Source organism: Chiloscyllium punctatum, chromosome 1 (genome assembly GCF_047496795.1).
Source record: "Chiloscyllium punctatum isolate Juve2018m chromosome 1, sChiPun1.3, whole genome shotgun sequence".
NCBI lineage: Eukaryota > Metazoa > Chordata > Chondrichthyes > Orectolobiformes > Hemiscylliidae > Chiloscyllium > Chiloscyllium punctatum.
Genome location: NC_092739.1, coordinates 60,255,547 through 60,278,432, shown reverse-complemented (window position 1 = coordinate 60,278,432; position 22,886 = coordinate 60,255,547).

Genomic DNA, 22,886 nt, shown 5'->3' with positions numbered 1-22,886 from the left:
GCCAGCAAACACCATCTGTACATTAGGGAATAGAAGCCCTTATGGTTGATGCATTTTAACTCTGTGACTTATGGTATTTCTACCTCCATGTGGATCCAGTCCACCCCATGAAAACTCAGGGGAAATTCGGCAACAGGATAGCTTTACTATCAGGCCAACTGCCTGTTAGGATTCCTGAAATAATGGATGAATCTGGCAACATTCGCAAACATTGCAGCAGTCACTGCTAAATTGAGTAAACTTTGGGACTAATAACAGCATATTTATACAGGGCTTATAACAATCCTGCAGGAACTAAATTTATGATATTTGTCAATTACATTCCTACAAACAGACCATTTCTAGTCACCGTGGATCCCTCCAAATCAAAGACTATTAATTTGCATGCCTCAGTTGTCATCTCCCTGCTGAATCTAGACAATGTATTTTAAGCATTTGCAATAAAAAATATATAATAGTTCTAGCACTGCCTTTTTACCTGTACCAACAAATGGTTCAAGATTAGTGAATGTTTTTCCACATTAAAGCCTACTATCGGGTCATCTGGAAACCTGTAAATGCACTAGTCTTTGCTCCCCACACATTAGATCCACTCCTATCATTTAAGGTGAATGGAAGCAACAGACATTTTAATAATAAAGTATGGGAAATTCCCTCTGTGTCCCAAGTTCAATGAGATCACAGATTCATTCTCATAAATAGGTTTCCAATATTTTAGTTGTACATCAAAAGAAAATAGTACTATAGAAAATTTGAACTTCCAAAGAAGAATCATATTGGACCCGAAATATAAAGTCACAACGTCATAAGGTCACAGAGTCACAAGTATAGAACTGGTTCTTCAGGCCCACAAACAAACATCAAGCTACATTAATCCCATTTACCTAGACTTGGTCCATTGCCCATCATGCCCTGCTCACCCAGATGTCTGTGAAATGTTGTGAGATTACCTGCATCCTCCATACTGTCAGGCAGCATGTTCCATATTTCTACCACCTCTGGGTGAAAGTATTTTTTTCTCTAATCTCCTCTAAACTATTTATTCCTCAGCTTAACCTTGTACTGTCTGATCTTAGACATACTTGTCATGCGGAAAAGATTCTAATGATCTACTCTTTCTATGCCTCTCATGTTTTTGTATACTTCAGTCAGATGTCCCCTCATCCTCCTCTGCCCAAAGGAAAACAAACCCAGCTCAACTCGTCTTTGTTCAAAGCTGAGACCTTTTCACCCAGGCAACTTCCTGGTGCATCCTTTCTGTACCCTCTCCAGTATGTCTGATAGTGTGGTGACCAGAAGACCACACAGAATTCCAACTGTGGCCTAACCAATGTGAAACAAAACTTCTTTGCTCAAATATTCTACGCACTGGCTAATGAAAGCAAAAATTCCATATGCCTTCTTCACCACCCTGTTACCGGCGTGTGCTGACGCTTTCAGGGATCCATGGACTTGTACATTCAGGTCATTTTGTTCACCATCACTCTCTGGGAACCTACCATTCATTGTATGTATTCTTCCCTAATTGGACTTCCCAAAATGCATCACTGCACACTTATAAGGATTAAATTCCATCTGCCATTGCCCTGCCTAATTTACCAGCTGATCAAATGCAGATTGCAGCCTGAGCCCACCATCCTTATTGTCAACAATACCATCAATTCTTGTGTCATGTCCTAATTTATTAATTATAACTTATGCATTCATATCCAAGTCATTAATGTGCACAACAAACAGAAAAGTCTTAGCACTGAACCCTGTGGGTATACCGCTGGTTACAGTCTTCCAATCTCAAAGGTCCCTCCATGATCACCCTTTGCCTCCTATTTGCAAGCCAATTTTAATCCAATTTGCCAATTTTGTCTTGGATTCCATGAGCTCTTATCTTGTGGATCAGCTTTCCATGCAGGACCTTTTCCAATGCTCTACTGAAGTCCATGTAAACCACATCAACTGCACTACACTTATCAATATATTTCATCACCTTTATCAAAAAACGCAACTAGATTCATACGACAGGTTCTCCCTCCAACAAATCTGTGCTGACTATTCCTGATCAATCCCTGCCTTTCCAAGTGTTAATTAATCTAGACTCTTCAATTTTTTTTCCCCAATAATTTCCCTACCCCTGATGTTATACTAAAAAATGTGTAATTACCTGGCCGATCTCTGCTGATCTTCTTGAACAGAGGAATCACACTAGCTATTCTCCTCATTGCGAGTGGATAGCAAGTTGTTAAATATCTCTGCCAAGGCCCCAGCAATCTCCTTCCCTACTACCCATAACAGCCTCAGATGCATCTTATTAGACCCTGAGGATTTATGCACCTTTATGTATGCTCAAACATATAATACCCCCTCTTTATTAATCTTTTGCTAATTAGCTTTTTTCAATATTTTACACTGTTGTCTCAATAAAATGGCTTATTTTTATAAAATTATTTTAATAATTTAGAATGACTACAGGCTGTTGCATAAACACAGTAACACATTCAAATGGAAACCAAATAATTTTTAAGTGCATCTCTCAGTAATTAATACAGCACTGCTTTCTCTAGACCTCTCTTCATTCTGATTAAAAACCTTCAGAAAAGCCACATGACTATCCACAGATCACATACATATCCACAAGTGCACTTATCTGCCATGATGGATTAATATTATTATGAGTTACATATAACTCTAACCATGTGAACAAACTATTGACTTTGCTTCTTTGAAGCTTGTGTTGGACTTATTGGGTCGTTTAGAGTCAAAATTTGCATTTCAACTTTGCAATGTTCAGATACAGCATGCAGATCTCACCTCAGCATGCACTGAATCCTGTCTCCAAAATGGCAACTGAATTTTACAACCACTTGATGTTATCCAAACATGAAAATACCATCCACTCAAAAGCAAGATATTTGTTTCATAACCTTTTAGCTCTAAAATTAAAAAGTAAATGAAAATATTTCCAAGAGATCTATAAACACTGGGTTAAATCATTAAATTTCTTACAACAAACAGCCATGTAGAAATGCATCATTAGCAGTCACAATCCTGTAACTTTGTTCCATACTAGAGTGCCAACTTTCCAAGATGCCCATTTGTTCCCGATAAGCCAGTTATGTTTTGTCTCCAGTGAGATGTGAGTTGGGGTCTTATATGTCATGGCACCTATTCTTCTCATCTGCTACTATCTTCTCTAAGCAATTAAGTGAAGGACCTGGCTTAAGTCCCCTTCGCAACTTTTGTAGTGCAATTCATGCTCCAAAGGTTTCAAAGGAAGGGAAGGCTGGTAACTATAGGGAATGCTGGATGACGAAAGAAATTGAGGGTTCGATTAAGAAAAAGAAGGAAGCATATGTCAGGTACAGACAGGATAGATTGAGTGAATCCTTAGAAGAGTATAAAGAAATTAGGAGTATACTTAAGTGGGAAATCAAGAGGGCAAAACGGGGACATGAGATAGCTTTGGCAAATAGAATTAAGGAGAATCCAAAGGGGTTTGACAAATATATTAAGGACAAAAGAGTAACTAGGGAGAGAATAGGGCCCCTCAAAGATCAACAAGGCGGCCTTTGTGTGGAGCCACAGAAAATGGGGGAGATAGGAAGTGAATATTTTGCGTCAGTATTTGTGGAAAAGGATATGGAAGATATAGACTGTAGGGAAATAGATAGTGACATCTTGCAAAATGTCCAGATTACAGAGGAGGAAGTGCTGGATGTCTTGAAACGGTTAAAGGTGGATAAATCCCCAGGACCTGCTCAGGTGTACCCGAGAACTCTGTGGGAAGCTAGAGAAGTGATTGCTGGGCCTCTTGCTGAGATATTTGTGTCATCGGTAGTCACAGGTGAGGTGCCGGAAAACTGGAGGTTGACAAACGTGGAGTCACTGTTTAAAAAGGGTGGTAAGGACAAGCCAGGGAACTATAGACCAGTGAGCCTGACCTCGGTGGTGGGCAAGTTGTTGGAGGGAATCCTGAGGGACAGGATGTACATGTATTTGGAAAGGCAAGGACTGATTCGGGATAGTCAACATAGCATTGTGCGTGGGAAATCATGTCTCACAAACTTGACTGAGTTTTTTGATGAAGTAACAAAGAAGATTGATGAGGGAAGAGCAGTAGATGTGATCTATATGGACTTCAGTAAGGCGTTCGACAAGGTTCCCCATGGGAGACTGATTAGCCATGTTAGATCTCATAGAATACAGGGAGAATTAGCCTTTTGGATACAGAACTGGCTCAAAGGTAGAAGACAGAGGGTGGTGGTGGAGGGTTGTTTTTCAGAGTGGAAGCTGTGACCAGTGGAGTGCCACAAGGATCGGTGCTGGGCCCTCTACTTTTTGTCATTTACATAAATAATTTGGATGCGAGCATAAGAGGTACAGTTAGTAAGTTTGCAGATGACACCAAAATTGGAGGTGTAGTGGACAGAGAAGAGGGTTACCTCAGATGACAACAGGTTCTTGACCAGATGGGCCAATGGGCTGAGAAGTGGCAGATGGAATTTAATTCAGATAAATGCGAGGTGCTTCATTTTGGGAAAGCAAATCTTAGCAGGACTTATACACTTAATGGTAAGGTCTTAGGGAGTGTTGCTGAACAAACAGACCTTGGAGTGCAGGTTCATAGTTCCTTGAAAGTGGAGTCGCAGGTAGATAGGATAGTGAAGAAGGCGTTTGGTATGCTTTCCTTTATTGGTCAGAGTATTGAGTACAGGAGTTGGGTGGTCATGTTGCGACTGTACAGGACATTGGTTAGGCCACTGTTGGAATATTGCGTGCAATTCTGGTCTCCTTCCTATCGGAAAGATGTTGTGAAACTTGAAAGGGTTTAGAAAAGATTTACAAGGTTGTTGCTAGGATTGGAGGATCTGAGCTACAGGGAGAGGCTGAACAGGCTGGGGCTGTTTTCCCTGGATCGACGGAGGCTGAGGGGTGACCTTGTAGAGGTTTACAAAATTATGAGGGGTATGGATAGGATAAATAGGCAAAAGTCTTTTCCCTGGGGTTGGGGAGTCCAGAACTAGAAGGCGTAGGTTTAGGGTGAGAGGGGAAAGATATAAAAGAGACCTAAGGGGCAACGTTTTCACACAGAGGGTGGTATGTGTATGGAATGAGCTGCCAGAGGATTGGGTGGAGGCTGGTACAATTGCAACATTTAAGAGGCATTTGGATGGGTATATGAATAGGAAGGGTTTGGAGGGATGTGGGCCAGGTGCTGGCAGGTGGGACTAGATTACGATGGGATATCTGGTCGGCATGGATGGGTTAGACTGAAGAGTCTGTTTCCATGCTGTACATCTCTATGACTCTATGACTCTATGATTCTATGGAACAATGCCGACAATACAAGCATAATATAAACGTTAAAAATCACACAACACCAGGTTATAGTCCAACAGGTTTAATTGGAAGCACAGTAGCTTTCGGACCAACGCTCCTTCATCAGGTGATTGACAATCACCTGATGAAGGAGCGTCACTCCGAAAGCTAGTGTGCTTCCAATTAAATCTGTTGGACTATAACCTGATGTTGTGTGATTTTTAACTTTGTCCACCCCAGTCCAACACCGGCATCTCAAAATCATAATATAAACGTCTTTGCATAAGAATGTACCTCCTTGGATGTGCATTTGATATCAAAGACAAATTTCTTGCCCAGATTGAAATTTTCACTGAGAAACAAAGATGGAAGGTGGCCCTTGAAACATTGCATTGTAACAGCATTTCTTCAAGTATCAAACCTGTAAAAAGCATGGATTTCAGTTAATACATGACATAGGGTATTTTTCAAGTTGAGGAAAGATTTGGGTGAGGTGACCCACACATCAGTCGGACTCCTGCTTTCCTGGTATGTGTATTAAATTGATCTAGATCTTGGTGTGCAGGGGCAATTTCAAATATGCAGGTGAAACAAGCTTGGATGAATTAATGATTTTGAGGTGCCAGTGTTGCACTGGGGCATACAAAGTTAAAAATCACTTAACACCCAGGGGTTATAGTCCAACAGGTTTATTTGGAAGGACTGGCTTTGGGTGACCATCCTCCAAGGCAGACTTCGGGACCAGCAACTATGCAAAGTGGCTGAGCAAAGGCTGATAGCCCAGTTCAGTACCCATGGGGATGGCCTCAACTGGGACCTTGGGTTTATGTCACAGTACAACTGACTGTACTGCATTACACACTCTTTCATACACACACACGTGCATGTAAACACACATACACACACACAACTAATTTATCAGGGGGCTGGGAATCAGAAGAGAAGACAAGGAGACAGCAAAGAGGAAACTGGAGACTATAAGGATCATGAAGTTAGCATGAATAAGAGGATGCGTAGGCAGAGAGCAGATGAACACAGAAGGACTGGTCACCTGATGTGCATATACTTTAATGCAAGGGGTATAGTGGGTAAGGCAGGTGGACTTAGGGCTTGGATTGGTGCCTGAGAGTATAGCATTATTCCATTCACAAAGATTTGGTTGAAGGAATGATTGGCAACCAAATGTTCCAGGATATAGACACTTCAGACAGGACAGGGAGGGAAGTAAAAAGTGGGGAGGAGTTGCATTGTTGGTCAGGGATGATATCATCACTGTACTAAAGGAAGACACTATGGAGGAATTGAGTATTGAGGCATTATGGGTGGAGCTGTGAAATAAGAAGGGTGCAGTTACATTGTTGGGGCTGTATTACAGACCTCCCAACAGTGAGCATGAGGTAGGAGAACAAATAGGTAAACAGATTATGGAAAGATGCAGGGTGGTAGTGATGGGAGATTTTAATTTTCCCAATATTGTCTGGGATACAGTGAGTGTCAGAGGTCTGGATGGGGCAGAATTTCTAAGAAGCATCCAGGAGAGTTTTCTCAACAGTATGTAAATAGTCCGAAGAGGGAAGGGGCCATATTGGACCTATTACTGGGGAATGAGCCAGGACAGGTGATAGAAGTTGCGGTGGGAGATTTTTTTGCGACCAGTGACCACAATTCTATAAGTTTTAGAGTACCCGTAGATAAAGAAGAGAGTGGTCCTAAGGGAAGAGTACTAAATTGGGCCAAGACCAATTATATCAAAATTAGGCAGGAGCTGGGAAATGTGGATTGGACACAGCTATTTGAAGGGAAGTCCACATTTGATATGTGGGAGGCTTTCAAAGATAGGTTAAAGATAGTGCAGGATAGGCATGTCCCATTCAAAGCAAAGGATAGGTAAGGGAAGATACTTGAACCGTGGATGAGTGGAAAAATTGTGCGACAAGCCAAGAGGAAAAGGGAAGCGTACATAAGGTCCAGGCAGCTAAGAACAGAATGGGCCCCGGAGGACTATTGGCAGAGTAGGACCAGTCTTAAACGAGGAATCAATGCAGATAAAAGGGGCCATGAAATAGCTTTAGCGAGCAGAATTAAGGAGAATCCCAAAGCCTTTTATACTTACATAAGAAACAAGTGGATAGCTAGAGAAAGAATTAGACCACTAAAGAATAAGGAAGGAAGGCTGTGTGTTGAACCTGAGAGAATAGGTGAGATTCTGAATGATTACTTTGCATCAGTGTTCACTGAGGAGAGGGACAAGATGAATATTGAGATTAGCGATAGAAATTTGATAACTCTGGATCATGTTGACATAAATAGGGAAGATGTGTTGGGTAGGCCAGAGGTTATTAAGGTGGACAAATCCCTATGATCAGATGGGATCTATCCTGGGTTGCTCAGGGAGGTGAGAGAGGAAATAGCTAGGGCCCTGATAGATATCTTTGTAGCATCTTTGTAGCATCCTTAAACACAAATGAGGTGCCGGAGGACTGGAGGGTTGCTCATGTTGTTCCCCCTGTACAAGAAGTGTAGTAGGGATATTTCTGATAACTACAGACCAGTGAGCCTGACGTCAGTGGTGGGAAAGTTGCTGGAGAAGGTAGTGAGGGATAAAATCTATTTCTATGTAGAAAAGAACAGGCTTAACAGTGATAGGCAACATGGTTTTGTGCAGGGGTGATCGTGCCTTACCAACTTAATCGAGTTGGTAAATGACCAAGTTGATAGATGAAGGAAGGGCTGTAGATGTTATATACATGGACTTTATTAAGGCATTTGATAAGGTTCCCCATGGTAAGCTAATAGAGAAAGTGAAGTCATATGGTGTGCAGGATGTTCCAGCTAGGTGGATAAAGAACTGATTGCACAACAGGAGACAGAGAATAGTAGTTGTAGGGAATTTCTCAAAATGGAGAAAGGTGATCAGTGTTGTTCCACAGAGATCAGTGCTGGGGCCACTGTTGTTTGTGAGATACATAAATGATCTGGAAGAGGGTACTGTTGGTATGGTCAGCAAGTTTGCAGATGACACTAAGATTGGTGGAGTAGCAGAAAGCATGGGGAACTGTCAAAGAATACAGCAGAATATAGATAGTCTGGAGAGTTGGGAGGAGAAGTGGCAGATGGAGTTCAATCCAGGCAAATGTGAGGTGATGCACTTTGGGAACTCTAATTCTATCAAGAATTATACAGTAGAAGGAAGAGCCTTGGGAAAAGTTGATGAGCAGAGAGATCTGGGAGTTCAGGTCCATTAGACTCTGAGGATTGCTGCACAGGTGGACAGAGTGGTCAAGAAAGCATATGGTATGCTCGCTGTCGTCGGATGGGGTATTGAGTATAAGAGCTGGCAGGTCATGTTAAAATTGCACACAGTGTTGGTTCTGCCGCATTTAGAATACCGTGTAGAGTTCTGGTTGCCACATTACCAAAAGGATGTGGACACTTTGGAGAGGGTGCAGATAACATTTACGAGGATGTTGCCTGATATGGAAGGTGCTAGCTATGAAGAGAGGTTGAGTAGGTTAGGTTTGTTTTCATTAGAAAAAAGGATATTGAGGGGGAACCTGATTGAGGTCTACAAAACAATGAAGGGTATAGACAGAGTAGATAGAGATAAGGTTTTTCCCAGGGTGAAGGATTCAATAACAAGAGGTCACGCTTTCAAGGTGAGAGGTGAAACGTTTAAGGGGGATACATGTGGCAAGTACTTTACACAGAGGGTTATAGGGCCTGGAATGCATTGCCAGCAGAGGTAGTAGAGGCAGGCACGGTAGATTTATTTAAGGTGCTTCTGGACAGATGCATAAGTAGGGGGAGTAGAGGGATACAGATGCTTTGGAATTGGGTGACAGGTTTCAACAGTAGATTTGGTTCTGCTCAGGATTGGACGGCCCAAAGGGCCTGTTCCTGGGCTGTAAATTTTCTTTGTTCTTTGTTCTTCATTTATGCTAGACTTACTTTGCTCTCTGATTAGACCTCAATTGGAGTATTGTGTATAGTTCTGAGTACCGCACTTCAGGGAGGGCGGGCATTTATTGGGGGAGAGTTTATGAGAGTAGTTCCAGGGATGAAAGACTTCTGGTTATGAGAATAGATTGATGAAGTTGGGACTGCTTTGCTTGGAGAGGAGCAGACTGAAAGGAACTTTTATGGTTTTCACATTTTGGGGACTCCCAAATGAGAAGGTAAGAAGAAAAGTCCTGCTGAAAGTATGCTTAAGAATTGAAAGGACCATTTTAAAAATATTTTGCAAAAGGAGTAAATGCAGGTTAGGCAAAAACTGTTTTCAAACAGTGAGTGCTTCAGGTTTGGATTGCACCGGAATTCAAAAATCGATTAGATGATCATTTAAAAAGAAACAATGTGCAGGATATTGAGGAAAAAGCAGGAGTTTGTTACTTAGAGTCAAAATGCTCTGAGCACCAGTGCAGACATAGATTCATAGCAAAGTACGCATAGAAACAGACCTTTCAGTTCAACATTGTCCATGTCGACCAGATATCATAAATTAATCTAGTCCCATTTGCCAGCATTTGGCCCCTATCCCTCCAAACCCTTCCTATACATATACACATCCAGATGCCTTCAAATTTTGTATGTGAACCAGCCTCCGCCACTTCTTCTGGCAACTCATGCTATAGATACCACCCTCTGCATGAAAAGGTTGCCCTGTTGTCCCTTTTATGTCATTCCCCTGTCATCTTAAACCTATGCCATCTAGTTTTTGACTCCCCTACCTTGGGGAAAAGACCTTGTCTATTTACCGTATCTATGCCCCTCATGATTTTATAAACCCCTATAAAGTCACCCCTCAGCTTCTGATGCTCCATGGAAAACGGCCCCAGCCAATTCAGCCCCTCCCTATAGTTCAACCCCTCAAACCCTGGCAACATACTTGTAAATCTTTTCTGAACCCTTTCAGGTTTCACAACAGCTTTCCTGAGGGAGAGAGAATTTAAGGGAGTCCAGACTTTAATACAGTATTCCAAAAGTAGCCTGCCCAATGTCCTACAAAGCCACAACATGACCTCCCAACTTCTATACTCAATGCACTAACCAATAAAGGCAAATGTACCAAATACCGTCTTCTTTACATACCATACATCAGGAGCATTTCTGAACTGACAGCCAGACTACTGCAACCACTAGGACTCATAACAGCACACAAACCAACAGCCACGCTCAGACAACAACTCACCAGAACAAAGGACCCGATACCCAACATGAGCAAAACCAATGTAGTGTACAAAATCCCATGCAAGGACTGCACAAAACACTACTTCGGACAAACAGGAAGACAGTTAACGATCCGTATACACGAACACCAACTAGCCACGAAACCACACGACCAGCTATCCTTAGTAGCCACACACACAGATGAAAAGCAACATGAATTCGACTGGGACAACACTACCATTATAGGCCAAGCCAAACAGAGAACAGCCAGGGAATTCCTAGAGGCATGGTACTCATCCACAGACTCTATCAACAAACACATCGACCTGGACCCAATATACCGGCCACTACAGCGGACAGCTCGAACTGACAACCGGAAGCGGCAGAGACAGGCCACTATAAATACCGGAGGAAACAGCACAGAAGCCCTTCACAGGAGGCTCCCAAGCACTGAGGATGTCACCTAGACAGGGGACGAAATGTTTGCAAGACAAATTCCCAGCTCGGCGAACAGAACCACAACAACGAGCACCCGAGCTCCAAATCTTCTCCCAAACTTTGAACCGTCTTCTTTATCCTGTCTACCTGTGACTCCACTTTCAAGGAACTATGAACCTGCATTCCAAAGTCTTTTTGTTCAACAACACTCCCCAGGCCCTTATAAGTGTATAAGTCCTGCCTTGATTTGCCCTGCCATGATGAGCTCAATGCTCTCCTTCTGCATTATAAAATTCTATCATTCTGCAAAGTGCTCTTCCATTACACTGCACATTTATTTTACAGTTTTTTTTAAAAAATACATATTTTCAATGGTTTGTGAAATGGTGTCAAAATATTTTAAATTTTAAAAAGGTTTTACAAGATGTGAAAGTTATTAAAAGATTTGTAAGCACTTGAAAGTGGAAACACTTGACTTTCAACTGTGGTACGGCCAGATGTCTATGGTTTCAAGTAGAATTCATTTGACTGCAAAGCCTTATGTCATTGCTCCTTGCATCATTTCACAGCCAGCCACAAAATTTGCACTGTTAATATGCTAATAATAGGGGTTTAAGCATGGAATCGATTGCCTGTATTATTTCTCAAGTAATTAAGATATGATGTGATTGATATCAGAATTCATAATGTAATATTGGAAGTGTCAATATTTTTATCTGATGTGATGACAGCTTGCACATAGATCCATTTTTTAGTAAAATTCTAACACCTGACCCTAATCCCTCATTAGGATTAACAACTTTCAATCTGGGTGTGCTGTACTCAATCAAAAGTAAGGTTAAATCTGGATTTCAATGCTTTATGAATAATTTACTGATCATAATGACATGCAGATCATGTAGAGTTTTAACCAGCTTTGACAGCAACCTTTAATCAGTACAGTTGTTTTAATTTATTTTTCAAATTATGCCACCGCACCTTCACCTAATGCTTCTTTCTTCTGCTCATATGGCTGCTGTTGCTAACTTTACTTAGAATAATTCATAAAAGGTTGGCTGAAATAATCAGCAATGTACCACTTTCATTATTGCCTACATTTAAATTGGAAAGTTTTGGTGATGTAATTGGAATAACAGTGCTGAACCTTATGGGAATGGTTCCAGGAATGAGAAGCGTCAGTTATGGGCAGAGTATGAAGAAGTTGGGACTGTTTTCCATGGAGTGGAGATGACTTAGTAGAGCATTGTTGGTTTTTGCATTATAAGGTGTCTTGAAAGAGGAGTTAAGAAGAACCATCCTGCTGAAATTATGTTCAAGAACCAGAAAGCCCAGTTTTGAAGTATTTTGCAAAAAAGGAAACAAAGGTTTTGCTGAAACCCTTTTCACACAGTGAGTGGTTCAAGTTTGGATTGCACTGAACTGCAAAAGGGTTTGGACGATCATTTATGAAGAAACAATATGCAGGGTACAGTGAAAAAAGCTCAGAGTGAAAATGCTCTCATGGTCACTCCAGACATGGTAGGCTGCAGGTCCTCCTTCTGTACTGTAACAAGTCCATGATTCTGTGAAGTGCTTTCCAAAAGTCTGTTCCATTGTACAGAACAAGTGTTCAGCGTATTAAAAGTGACATCATATGGAGAGCAAAGAACATCAAGGTATCTGGGTATATGGACCATCAAGGCCACCTTCATTGTAATAGTAGTTTTGGTGCCTTAGGTGTCAGTTTTGAACCAAACTGGAGTGTGTGCCACTAATGCTCACCCTTAATGTGGCCTGCACTAAATGCCAGTTTGGTGAAGGTTACAAGAATGCACAGATTTTGTGCAGAGTAGGTTAATGATGTTGTCAGTCAGTTTTTGATACTGGTTTGATGGCAACATTGTCATTTTCTCACTGTTTTACTTCCCACTTTCTCTTTTACATGTACAGCTGAACAGGTGATGAATTGCAGTAAGCAACCATCATTAATGATCCTCCAAAAGGCAGTCATTAACAAATTGCAGTAAGTACTTTATTTCTTTCTGCTGGTTCTGACTGTGTGGAAGTCCTGTGTGGATTGTGAATTTGCTAAAGATTGGTCGAGTCTTCAAAGAGCGTTGTTGCACATTGGTAAGATATTACTTGTGGCTGGGTTCATCACTTGCTTCCAGTAATGGGTGCCATAGTTGCATTACCCTTTGGATTATACCACAACAGGGAGATGATGCAGAGGCAGCAAAGAAGAAGAAAGGTTGTTTGAAGATAGAAGAAGAAATGGAGAGACAAGGAGAAGGTCTCTGAATAGGATTTATTCACGAAGGGCCCACAAAAAGTGTATTTGAGGGAGTTGGTGAGTTGAGAAAATGACAAATAATTTCTAAAAATCTAAATTAGTTCATATTTAACATTTAACTCTAAGTCACCATTTAAATACAAGGACCAAAGGCACAAACAAGGGGTGTATAATCTTTTAACTGTGGACCAGTTGTTATTGTTTAATTTTTTAAAATAATTATTTTTATTGAAATGCTTTTTAAATCTTTTACAAAACGTTTATATAAAAAAGCAGTACAAAGAACAAGGCCATAACATAGTACCATTGTTTCTTAACAACCCACTTTTCTACCAAAACAAACCTATGTACTTAACTAACACTAAACTACAAACATATTGAATAAATACTAGCTTAAATTACATTCAAGTTACTTAAAACAAGTTACTTAAATTTAGATAATGTCTTACTATTTTATTCTGTCTTACTCATCACACCTCCACTGAGGCTCCCAAGAAAGCTAGCTTAAACTTGTTCTGTAACTGGAGCTCAGTGAAGATTTTAGTTTCAGAGCATTTTTAAAAAGGCTCTTAGAGTGACATTGCACTGAATGGGTCTTGAAATAAATGCTGGGAGTTTGATAACTTGAGGCTATGAGATAAGAAAGGGGAAGGAGGAGCTCCTTCACTTTTTTGCAATATTTTTATCATGTAGGAATTTAGTTTCACTCTTATCCTTGTGTATTCAATTTATATACATGAGACAAACTGATTCATAACAATGTGATCTACAATAAGACCTGGACAGTATCTAGGCTTGAGCTGAAAATTGGCACACTTGTGCCAAAAAATGCCAGGTAATGACCATGTCCAATAAGAGAAAATCTAACCACTGCACCTTGACATTCAATGGTGTTGCCATGCTGAATCTCTCACTACTAACATCCTGGGAATATGATGCTCAATCACAGCAGCATGTTCTATCCAAATGATGCACTGTGGAAACTTGCTGAACATCCTTAGGCAGGACTTTCCAAACTGAGGACTGATTCCATCTGAAAGGAGAAGGGCAGCAGGTATATGGGAACACCACCCTCTCCAAGTTCTCCTCCAAGCCACTCATCATCCCGACTTGGAAATATAGCACTGTCCCTTCAGTGTCACTGGGCTGGAATTCTCACCCTAACAGCACTGGGTGGGTCTACCTGCAGCACTTGGACTGCAGTTGTTCAAGTAGGCAGCTCACCACCACCATCTGAAAGGCAACTTAGGGGTGGACAATAAATGCAATGATGTCCATGTTCCATAAGTGAACTTACAACAAAGGGTACGCTTTTCAACTTTATACTTAAAGCTCTAGTTTACAGAAATAATATGAAAGTAGTCTCTAAATGATGCCCAGTGTCTTATGGAGGTAGCATTGATGGAAAATAGCCAATGTTGGTGATAACTTTGCTGTTATTTTCTGTGTTTTGCTGGCATAGATTATATTTAGTACTTCAAGTGAAATGTACTTCACTTGGTACTTCAGCTTTAGTCCTGCATTAACTCAGTTGGATGTCTGCGCCATGTGAACTTGTGGCAAGTCCAATGCTGATTTACCAATTCTTATATGGAAGTTGGTCTCTACATCAAGCAGTGACCTACTTCTTCGATCGTCTTTTGTGTGATGGTGATGGTTCCTGCTCCTCGGATGCTGCCTGATCTGCTGTGCTTTTCTAGCATTGCACTCTTGACTCTGAGCTTCAGCATCTGCAGTCCTCACTTTCTCTTTCAAATTCTTAAGAATAAGGTAGAAAGAAGGAACAAAGTTAAAAGTTAAACATTGCAGTAATTATAGTAACATGTAAAACATAGTAAATTAAGTTAAAAGTTACATATAGCAGACCTTCTTAGTTTTAAATAGAAATGAAGAAATAAAGCTGAAAGTTCAAACATTACAGTTTTTCTTAAGTGCTTAGCCATGGTGGGACCGCATTTCAAGGAATCACCTTGAGACCGCAAATCCATCCTCAGGCCACACCAGGCTGGTAGACTGCCATTTACCACAGAAAGACAACCATGTTGGGTCGAGAGACTGCCAGTGAACCATCACCACACCAGGCCAAGACACCACTCCGCTTGGCTGAGAGTCTGCCATGCCAGACTGGCAGGTTGCCATGCCAAGCTGTGAGGTTGCCTTGTGGGGACTGTGTTCAATCCGAGGTCAGAAGTTGGAGGCTGGGAGAAGAAAGAAGAGAGAAGAAGGGGAAAAGAAAACTCAAAACAGAAGAAAAAAGAGAGAAGAAAAGAAAAGGAAACAGATGGAGTGGACGAGCTCCACGTGAAGCTTCCTACTCTGCTGCCATCTTGGACAAAGATGGAGAGTATTCAGCTATTCCATGATCCCGTGATGACTTTGAAGATATGTGGGGTGATTGTGCTGATCTTGATACAGAAGCTGGAATAATGTTATAACACTTTGAAGATGTTAATGTACCACTCTGAAATGCTGTACTGTCTTTCAAATTGAATGCCAATGAATACTATCAAAAGCCTTTTTGAAATTAATGATGTTCAAGGTGTCCATTAATACATGAAGCATGGCCACCAAAGCAAAGGTGTGTTCTCCACAAAGTTTACTATCTATTTTATTGCAAATAAATTTCCCATACTTCAGCCCAATATGAAAATTTTAATTAGGCACAAGGCAATCTATTGGGAATGAGATTCACATCTTCAGACTCTCAAAAAATAAATGTAAGCAATTAGCACTCAACAGCATTCTTCAGTTTTATTTTGTCAACTTCAAATTTCTTTCAAGTGCTGAAGAATTGTTAGAGTACTGCCTTTGTTGGATCCAAGTATGCAATGAGGGCAATGAAAAGTTAACTATCAGATAACAAATGGTACCAGATTCAGACTTCTAGTCCCCCCATTAATGAGCACTTCTGCAAGTGTTCCCCCACGACAGGGAAGATATTGTGAAACTTGAAAAACTATTAACAAGGATGTTACCAGAGTTGGAAGGCTCTCACCTCTGTTCAAATCTAATTCCTGCATCTGGACTCTGTCACTTTGAAAAAATGAAAGGTCACCCAGCTACCCATATCAAGTCTGTGCAGAATGTAGCCAGATCAAAGCAGGTTTGGGACTTAGTGGCAGGTTCCACTGGTCCTGCTTTTGGCCAAGTTATTAGTTTTTTTTAGCCACTTTTCACCCTCCACTTGGCACCAGAGGGATAGCTGCCTTCACCTCACTGACTAATTTCTGGACAGGAGGGTCCCTTGTTGTTAAGGCAAAATTTTAAAGGGCTTGAACAGAGTAAATATTTGATTATTGTTTCCCCTTATGGGAAAGTCCAAGGGACATAGTTTCAGAGTAAGGAATGGACCATTTAAGATAGAGATGAGGAGGAACCTGGGGAATTCTGTACCACTGATGGCTATCAGTGCTAGGCTGTTAACTATATTGAAGCCTGAGACAGAAAGGTTTTTAAGCAGGAAGGTAATCAGGAATTATGGGGGAAAGGCAGGAAAGTGGAGATGAGAATGATCTCATTAAATGGCAGAGCAGACTTGATGGGCTAAATAACCTACATTTGCCTTAGGGTCTTTTGCTTCACCTATCTAAACAGCGACCAATTAAGGCTCATAAAGTGGTCAATGAACAACAATATGAGGGCCTCAATTTGAACCGGCTGATTACTTGTCTTCCATGTGGTTGTCTTCTTAACCAGAAACCAGAGCAAGCTGCCTGCCAGTTCCCCGGTCAGTCTGGGGAACTTGGAAGCAAAGGGGCTATAGCTACAGAAAGTCACACTTTGCACTTGCCTTTACCTTTGACACACCCTAACCCTCCCCTCTGTCTGCAGACCTCATCCACCATCCCCTCTCAAATGAATCACTCACCATATCACTAGTCCCGGTCTTCCCTGGGTCCCTGAGGAGTCTCCTCAAGACCCAGCAGCAACAAGAGAGTATGACTACAGATGTGGCACTTGATAAGTTGAGAAACCCACAGGTCACCATATAAATGACTGATAGCTAGACTTTCTAGCTGCTGGGGGTAGGGGCCCTCAGACCCATAAAGTAACCTCCTTCAATCTAAGATGCAAGAAATAAAAACCCTAGCTAATGATTTGCTGTACAGAAATCCAGTAAGACCTGAAGGGAGGGATGTTGCGATTAGGAGAGCTGGAGCAGTGAGCATGGAAGAGATAGAGTCTATGGTTGGAGTGCCAGGGTTGGAGGATTTGAGGTATAGGGAGAGGTTGAATAGGCTAGGGCTGTTTTCCTTAAGGCTGGAGGCTGAGGAGTGACCTTATAGAGGTCTATAAAATCATGAGGGGCATGGACCTACTGTCTTTTCCATGGGGTGGGGGAGTCCAGAACTAGGAGACATAGGTTTAAGGTGAAAGGGAAAAGATATAAAAGGAACCAAAGGGTCAATATTTTCATGCAGAGGGTGGTATGTGTGTCGAATGACCTGTCAGAGGAAGTGGTGAAGGCTAGTACGATTGCAACATTTAAGAGGCATCTGGATGGGTATAGGAATAGGAAGGGTTTGGAGGGATATGGGCCAGGTGTTGGCAGGTGGGACTAGATTGTGTTGGGATATCTGGTCGGCATGGACAAGTTGGACCGAAGGATACGTTTCCGTACTGTACATTTCTATGACTCTATGACTCTAAGCGGTTTCTCACTGACCCTTGTATGTCCCACGTTTGTTATTCCCCAATGCAGAACTGAGCCTTTTTCTCAGCTCACAGGAACACTGGCGCTTTTAAGTGTCCGACCTTGTCTGGATGAAAGGTATGTCAAGGCGAGAATTCATAGACATGGTGGGATGACTTTCATGTTCTGATCCAGATTTTGATTTTTTTACAGGATCTTTTATGAATTTTGAGACTTGAATTTTTCCAATGCACTTGTGGGTTTTAAACTTCAAGCTGCACAACATTAGCATGTCATCTGTGTCACTTTGAGCCAGGTCGGAAGTCACACAGCACAAGATTATAGTCCAACAGGTTTATTTGAAATCACAAGCTTTTAGGCCTGTCAGGTGACAAAAGAACAGTGCTCCAAAAGCTTATGATTTTGAATAAACCTGTGGGACGATAACCTAGTGTTGAATGACTTCTGACTTTGTCTACCCCAGTCCAGCACTGGCACCTCCATATCATCACTTTGAATCAACATTGGTTATTTACACATCTTGATTTCTATAACTTATTGAAAGGGCTATCCAATTAAAGCACCATCAAGTATAGAAATCAAGATATAGTGATGAATCTGCAGAAAACTACAGTTATTAATAGTGTTGTACACAGATTTGGGCTCTACTTTAAAGGAGAGATATTGAGGCAATAGAGAAGGTATGGCGGAAAATCAGTAAAATGCTGTCTGGTTTGAGGGAATGCATTTAAAAAACGGAACTCTCTGTTTGGAAACTGAAGTTATCAGACAAACTCTTTTATCCTTAATGTCCGTCTAATTTTCTCATCACATCGATTTTTGTGGACTATTTTCCAATCAGACATTTTTCATCAGTGATTAAAAAATTCAGTTGATTTAATATTGTAGGACTAAAATAAAGCATAATGTAGTATATTAATGATAACACTATATTATGATTATGAAATAATATTAATTTCATTCATTTTGAAGAATTTTAAATTTAGCATAGTAATCCTAATATCAAATTGACTTGAAAAGTACACATCTGTTGTAGTTTAATTACTTGAACTGATTTTGAAAGTTCTTCAAAAGAACTTTAAAAAGTGTATTGAATATTGGATGAAGCAATTTAAAGGCTGGATTTGCCTTTTATTTTTCACATTCTCTTCTAATACTAAAGAAGTGTTCGTGGAATGGCAATTTGTATTAATGAGGCTTCACAACTCATTTGATCTCTTTTTTTCCAGAGTACCAGCTCTATCATCTTCTCATTAAGAGTATCTGATTGTCAGTTAAATGAGTCCAATATCATGGCCTCAACAAGACTGTGAAACAAATCGCTGCAGTTGAAGAAATACCTCTTGATCTTTAAGCTCAGTTTGCCCTTCATAAATCTGAACCTATGTTATTATGTCCTGTTGTGCAAAGAGGAGTATATTGCAGTATATTGTATTATTTTAGTAAAGCCTTGTTCACAGATTTTTAAGAGTGCTTGCGTGAAGTAATAAAAGTATATCCAAAAGAGATGGATTTATTAGAAAGGAAAATGGACTTACGAAAATTGCAGCACAGCTATCAAAGTGCAAATTGAAGTGCTCAGGTTCAGTTGAAAGGATGGATGAAGTTCAATTAAAAAGTTTGATGTGAAGCGTCGATCAATTTAAAATTAATTGCCCCAGTTTGATTCCCATCTGCACTTTTAAAATTTGCTTCTAATCTTTGACAAAGAAAAGTATCTGCAAGTCAATATTGTATAAAGATGTAAAGACCTGTATTTTATTTAAGCAAGTTCAGTTTAAGTTGTAGAGAGAAGGAGGTTGATAGCAACGAAGAACATATGTTACCTTAAGGTTTAACTGCTGTTTGACACCGCAATTCAAAAGTAATCCTGCTGCCCTGCTTTATTGTCACCGATCTGCATTTTCTGTTTCAAATACATGTCCACTATTGCCTCAAAAGGTGTAATGATTCTTTCTCAAGTATTCCTTCCATTAGGTAAGGTATCTTACAGACTACTTTCGATACTGTTTGGTTGACGGCCCTACACAGTAACCAGTTTGATATCATCAAACTCATCGTGATTAAACCAAAAGTAAGCATGCTCATTCAGGGAATTCCCAAAGTGTAGAAGCAGGCTATTCAGCACATTGAGTCCCTTTGAAGAACATCCCATTCAGACGCAACCTCTATCCTGTAACTCTGCATTTTCCACAGCTAATTCACCTAACCTGCATATTCCTGGACGTTATGGGCAATTTAACATGATCAATCCACCTAACCTGCACACCTTTGGACTGTGGGATGAAACCAGACCACCTGCAGGAAACCCATGTAGACACAGGGAGAATGGGCAAACTCCACAAAGGCAATCAACCAAGGGTGGAATCAAATGTGGGTCCCTGGCACTGTGAGGCAGCAGTGCTAATCACTGTGCTGCCCCTGTTATGTTCCGATCCTCTTTACACAGCTTTATCAATTTATCCCCTAAACAATCAGCTCTATCCTGCTTATCACTTCTGGGATTAAGAGTGGAATGGGGGTTGAGAATGAATGGTTTATTCTTATTCATTCATGAGATGTGAGCATTGCTGGCTATGCCAGAATTTATTGCCCATGCCTATAACCTTGAAAAGTTGGTGGTGAGCCATCACCTTGAACTATTGCAGTCCATGTGCTGTAGGTAGACCCCAATGCCCTTAGGGAGGGAATTCTAAGATTTTAGCCCAGAGACTCTGAAGAAACAGTCTCACAACCCCAAAGGAACTGCAACATTTTTCCAACTCAGGATGGTAGGTGGCTTGGAGACGATTCTGCAGGGATTTCCATGTATCTGTTGCCCTTGTCCTTCAAGGTGGAAGTGTGTGTGCGATTTTAAGGTGCTGACAAAGGGGCTTTGGTGAATGTCTGCAGTGCATCTTGTAGATAGTACACACAGTTGTTGAGGAAGTTGGTGTGTGTGCTAAGAGAGTTCTACATACATGGAACACCGAATATAAAACACAGAACATAGAACATGGAACATTACAGCACAGGATCAGGCCCTTTGGCCCACAATGTTCTGCTGAACATGAGGCCAAATTAAACACATCCCTTCTGCTTGCCCATGGTCTATATCCCTCCCTTCCATTCATATAAAAGCCCCTTAAACAGCCCTATCGTATTTGCCGCCATCACGACCCTTGACAGTGTGTTCCAGGCTTCTGTCACACTCCATTTAAAAAAAGCTTGCCCCTCACATTTCCTTTGAATTTCCACCCTGACCTTAACTGTATGCCTCCGAGTATTAGACATTTCAACTGTGGGAACAAGATTCTAATTGCCAACCTTATCTATGCCATTCATAATCTTATATACTTCTATTAATTCTCCTTTCAGCCTCCTCTGCTCCAGAGAAAACAACTCTAGTTTGTCCTGCATTTCTTTATAGTTCTTAGTATCTCACCCAGACAGTATCCTGGTAAATTTCTTTTCCAAAGCCTCCACATCCTTTTTGTAATGTGGCAACCAGAAATGAAAATAATACTCTAAGTTTTATTCAGCTGCAGTATCACTTCCTGACTCTTGTATTCAATGCCCTGACCAATAAAGTCAAACATGCCATACGCCTTCTTTACCATCTTATCTATTTGTGTGGCCACTTTTAGGGAGTTATGGACTAGGACTCCAAGATCCCTCTGTACATCAATGCTGTTAAGGGTCCTGCCAATAACTTATACTTTCTCTTAATATTTGATCTTCCGAAGTGCAACACCTTGTACTTGCCTAGATTAAACTCCATCAGCCAATTCTCTGCCCATACATTCGACTGACTTGTATCTTTCTGTATCCTTTGACAACCTTCTATACTATGCACAACTCCCTTGATCTTTTTGTCATCTGCAAATGTACTAACCCACCCAACTATGTTTTCATCCAACTCATGAATATAAATCACAAACAACCAAGGTTCCTGTATGGATCCTTATGAAACACTGTTATTCACGGACTTAAAGCCAGAAAAATGCTGGTGTAGTCAATATGAACAGCAAAGAATCAAATCAAGAAGAACATAAAATATCATAATTATGTATTATTACCTATCCCACCTGCAAACTGGCATTGGGCAAATCAGATTGCAGAGATGAATGCATTACAGACAGGTGTTGGAGAAGTTGGCTCCAAACTGTCAACACTACCTGGGAAAGTGGGATTCCTATGGCTGGGACTGAGTCCACCAAAACTATGCTAGGACTAGTGTGGTTGCTAGCCATGTAATTTGGAGATGCAGATGAATTTAAACTGAATAATGAATCAAAATTTGGAAGATGTGCAAATGACAGAATAGAGTCAAGGCCAGAGAGAAATGGAATGACCTAGGAAATGATAAAACAAAAAATGTCAAGAAGGGATATAGAGTACAAATCTCTGAATCAACCAACAGAGAAGACTTAGACTTACAAAGAGTATAAAATGGTACAGTTACAGGCAATGGATCTGAATACATTTTGACATTCAAAACAAACTGATGAACTGAGAAATTAGGAAAAATGATCTGGTAGCCTTTACAGAGACATTGCTGAAGGATGGCATGGATTGGATCCTGAATGTTGAAGGTAATTGGACATTTAGCAATGACAAGGAAATAGGAAAGGATGCCTCAGTTATTTAATGATGATATTAGTGCAACAGAGACAGATGACCTAAGGTCAGCAAACCAAGAGGTGGAACCATTTTGGTAAAAGTGAAAAATGATAAGGGCAAGAAGTGATTTATGGCAGTGAGAAACAAGGCCCCTAATGTTAACACATAGTAGGGTATGATTTAAAGGAACCAAAAACAAGTGATAATCAGAAAGCACAACAATAATCAGGGGAAATTTTATTCTCACATCAACTGTAAAATGTATCCCCAGATTTCAATCTCTGGGTGGGCGCGAACAAACATAAGTAAAAATGTAAATAGCTTCAAATCTCTGCCGTAATACAAATATACATAAGACAACATTTAAACAACTAAAGATCAAAAACATAACAGCAGACCACAGAGGTAATATTTTGTTCAGTGACTTGCAGACATTCAAGG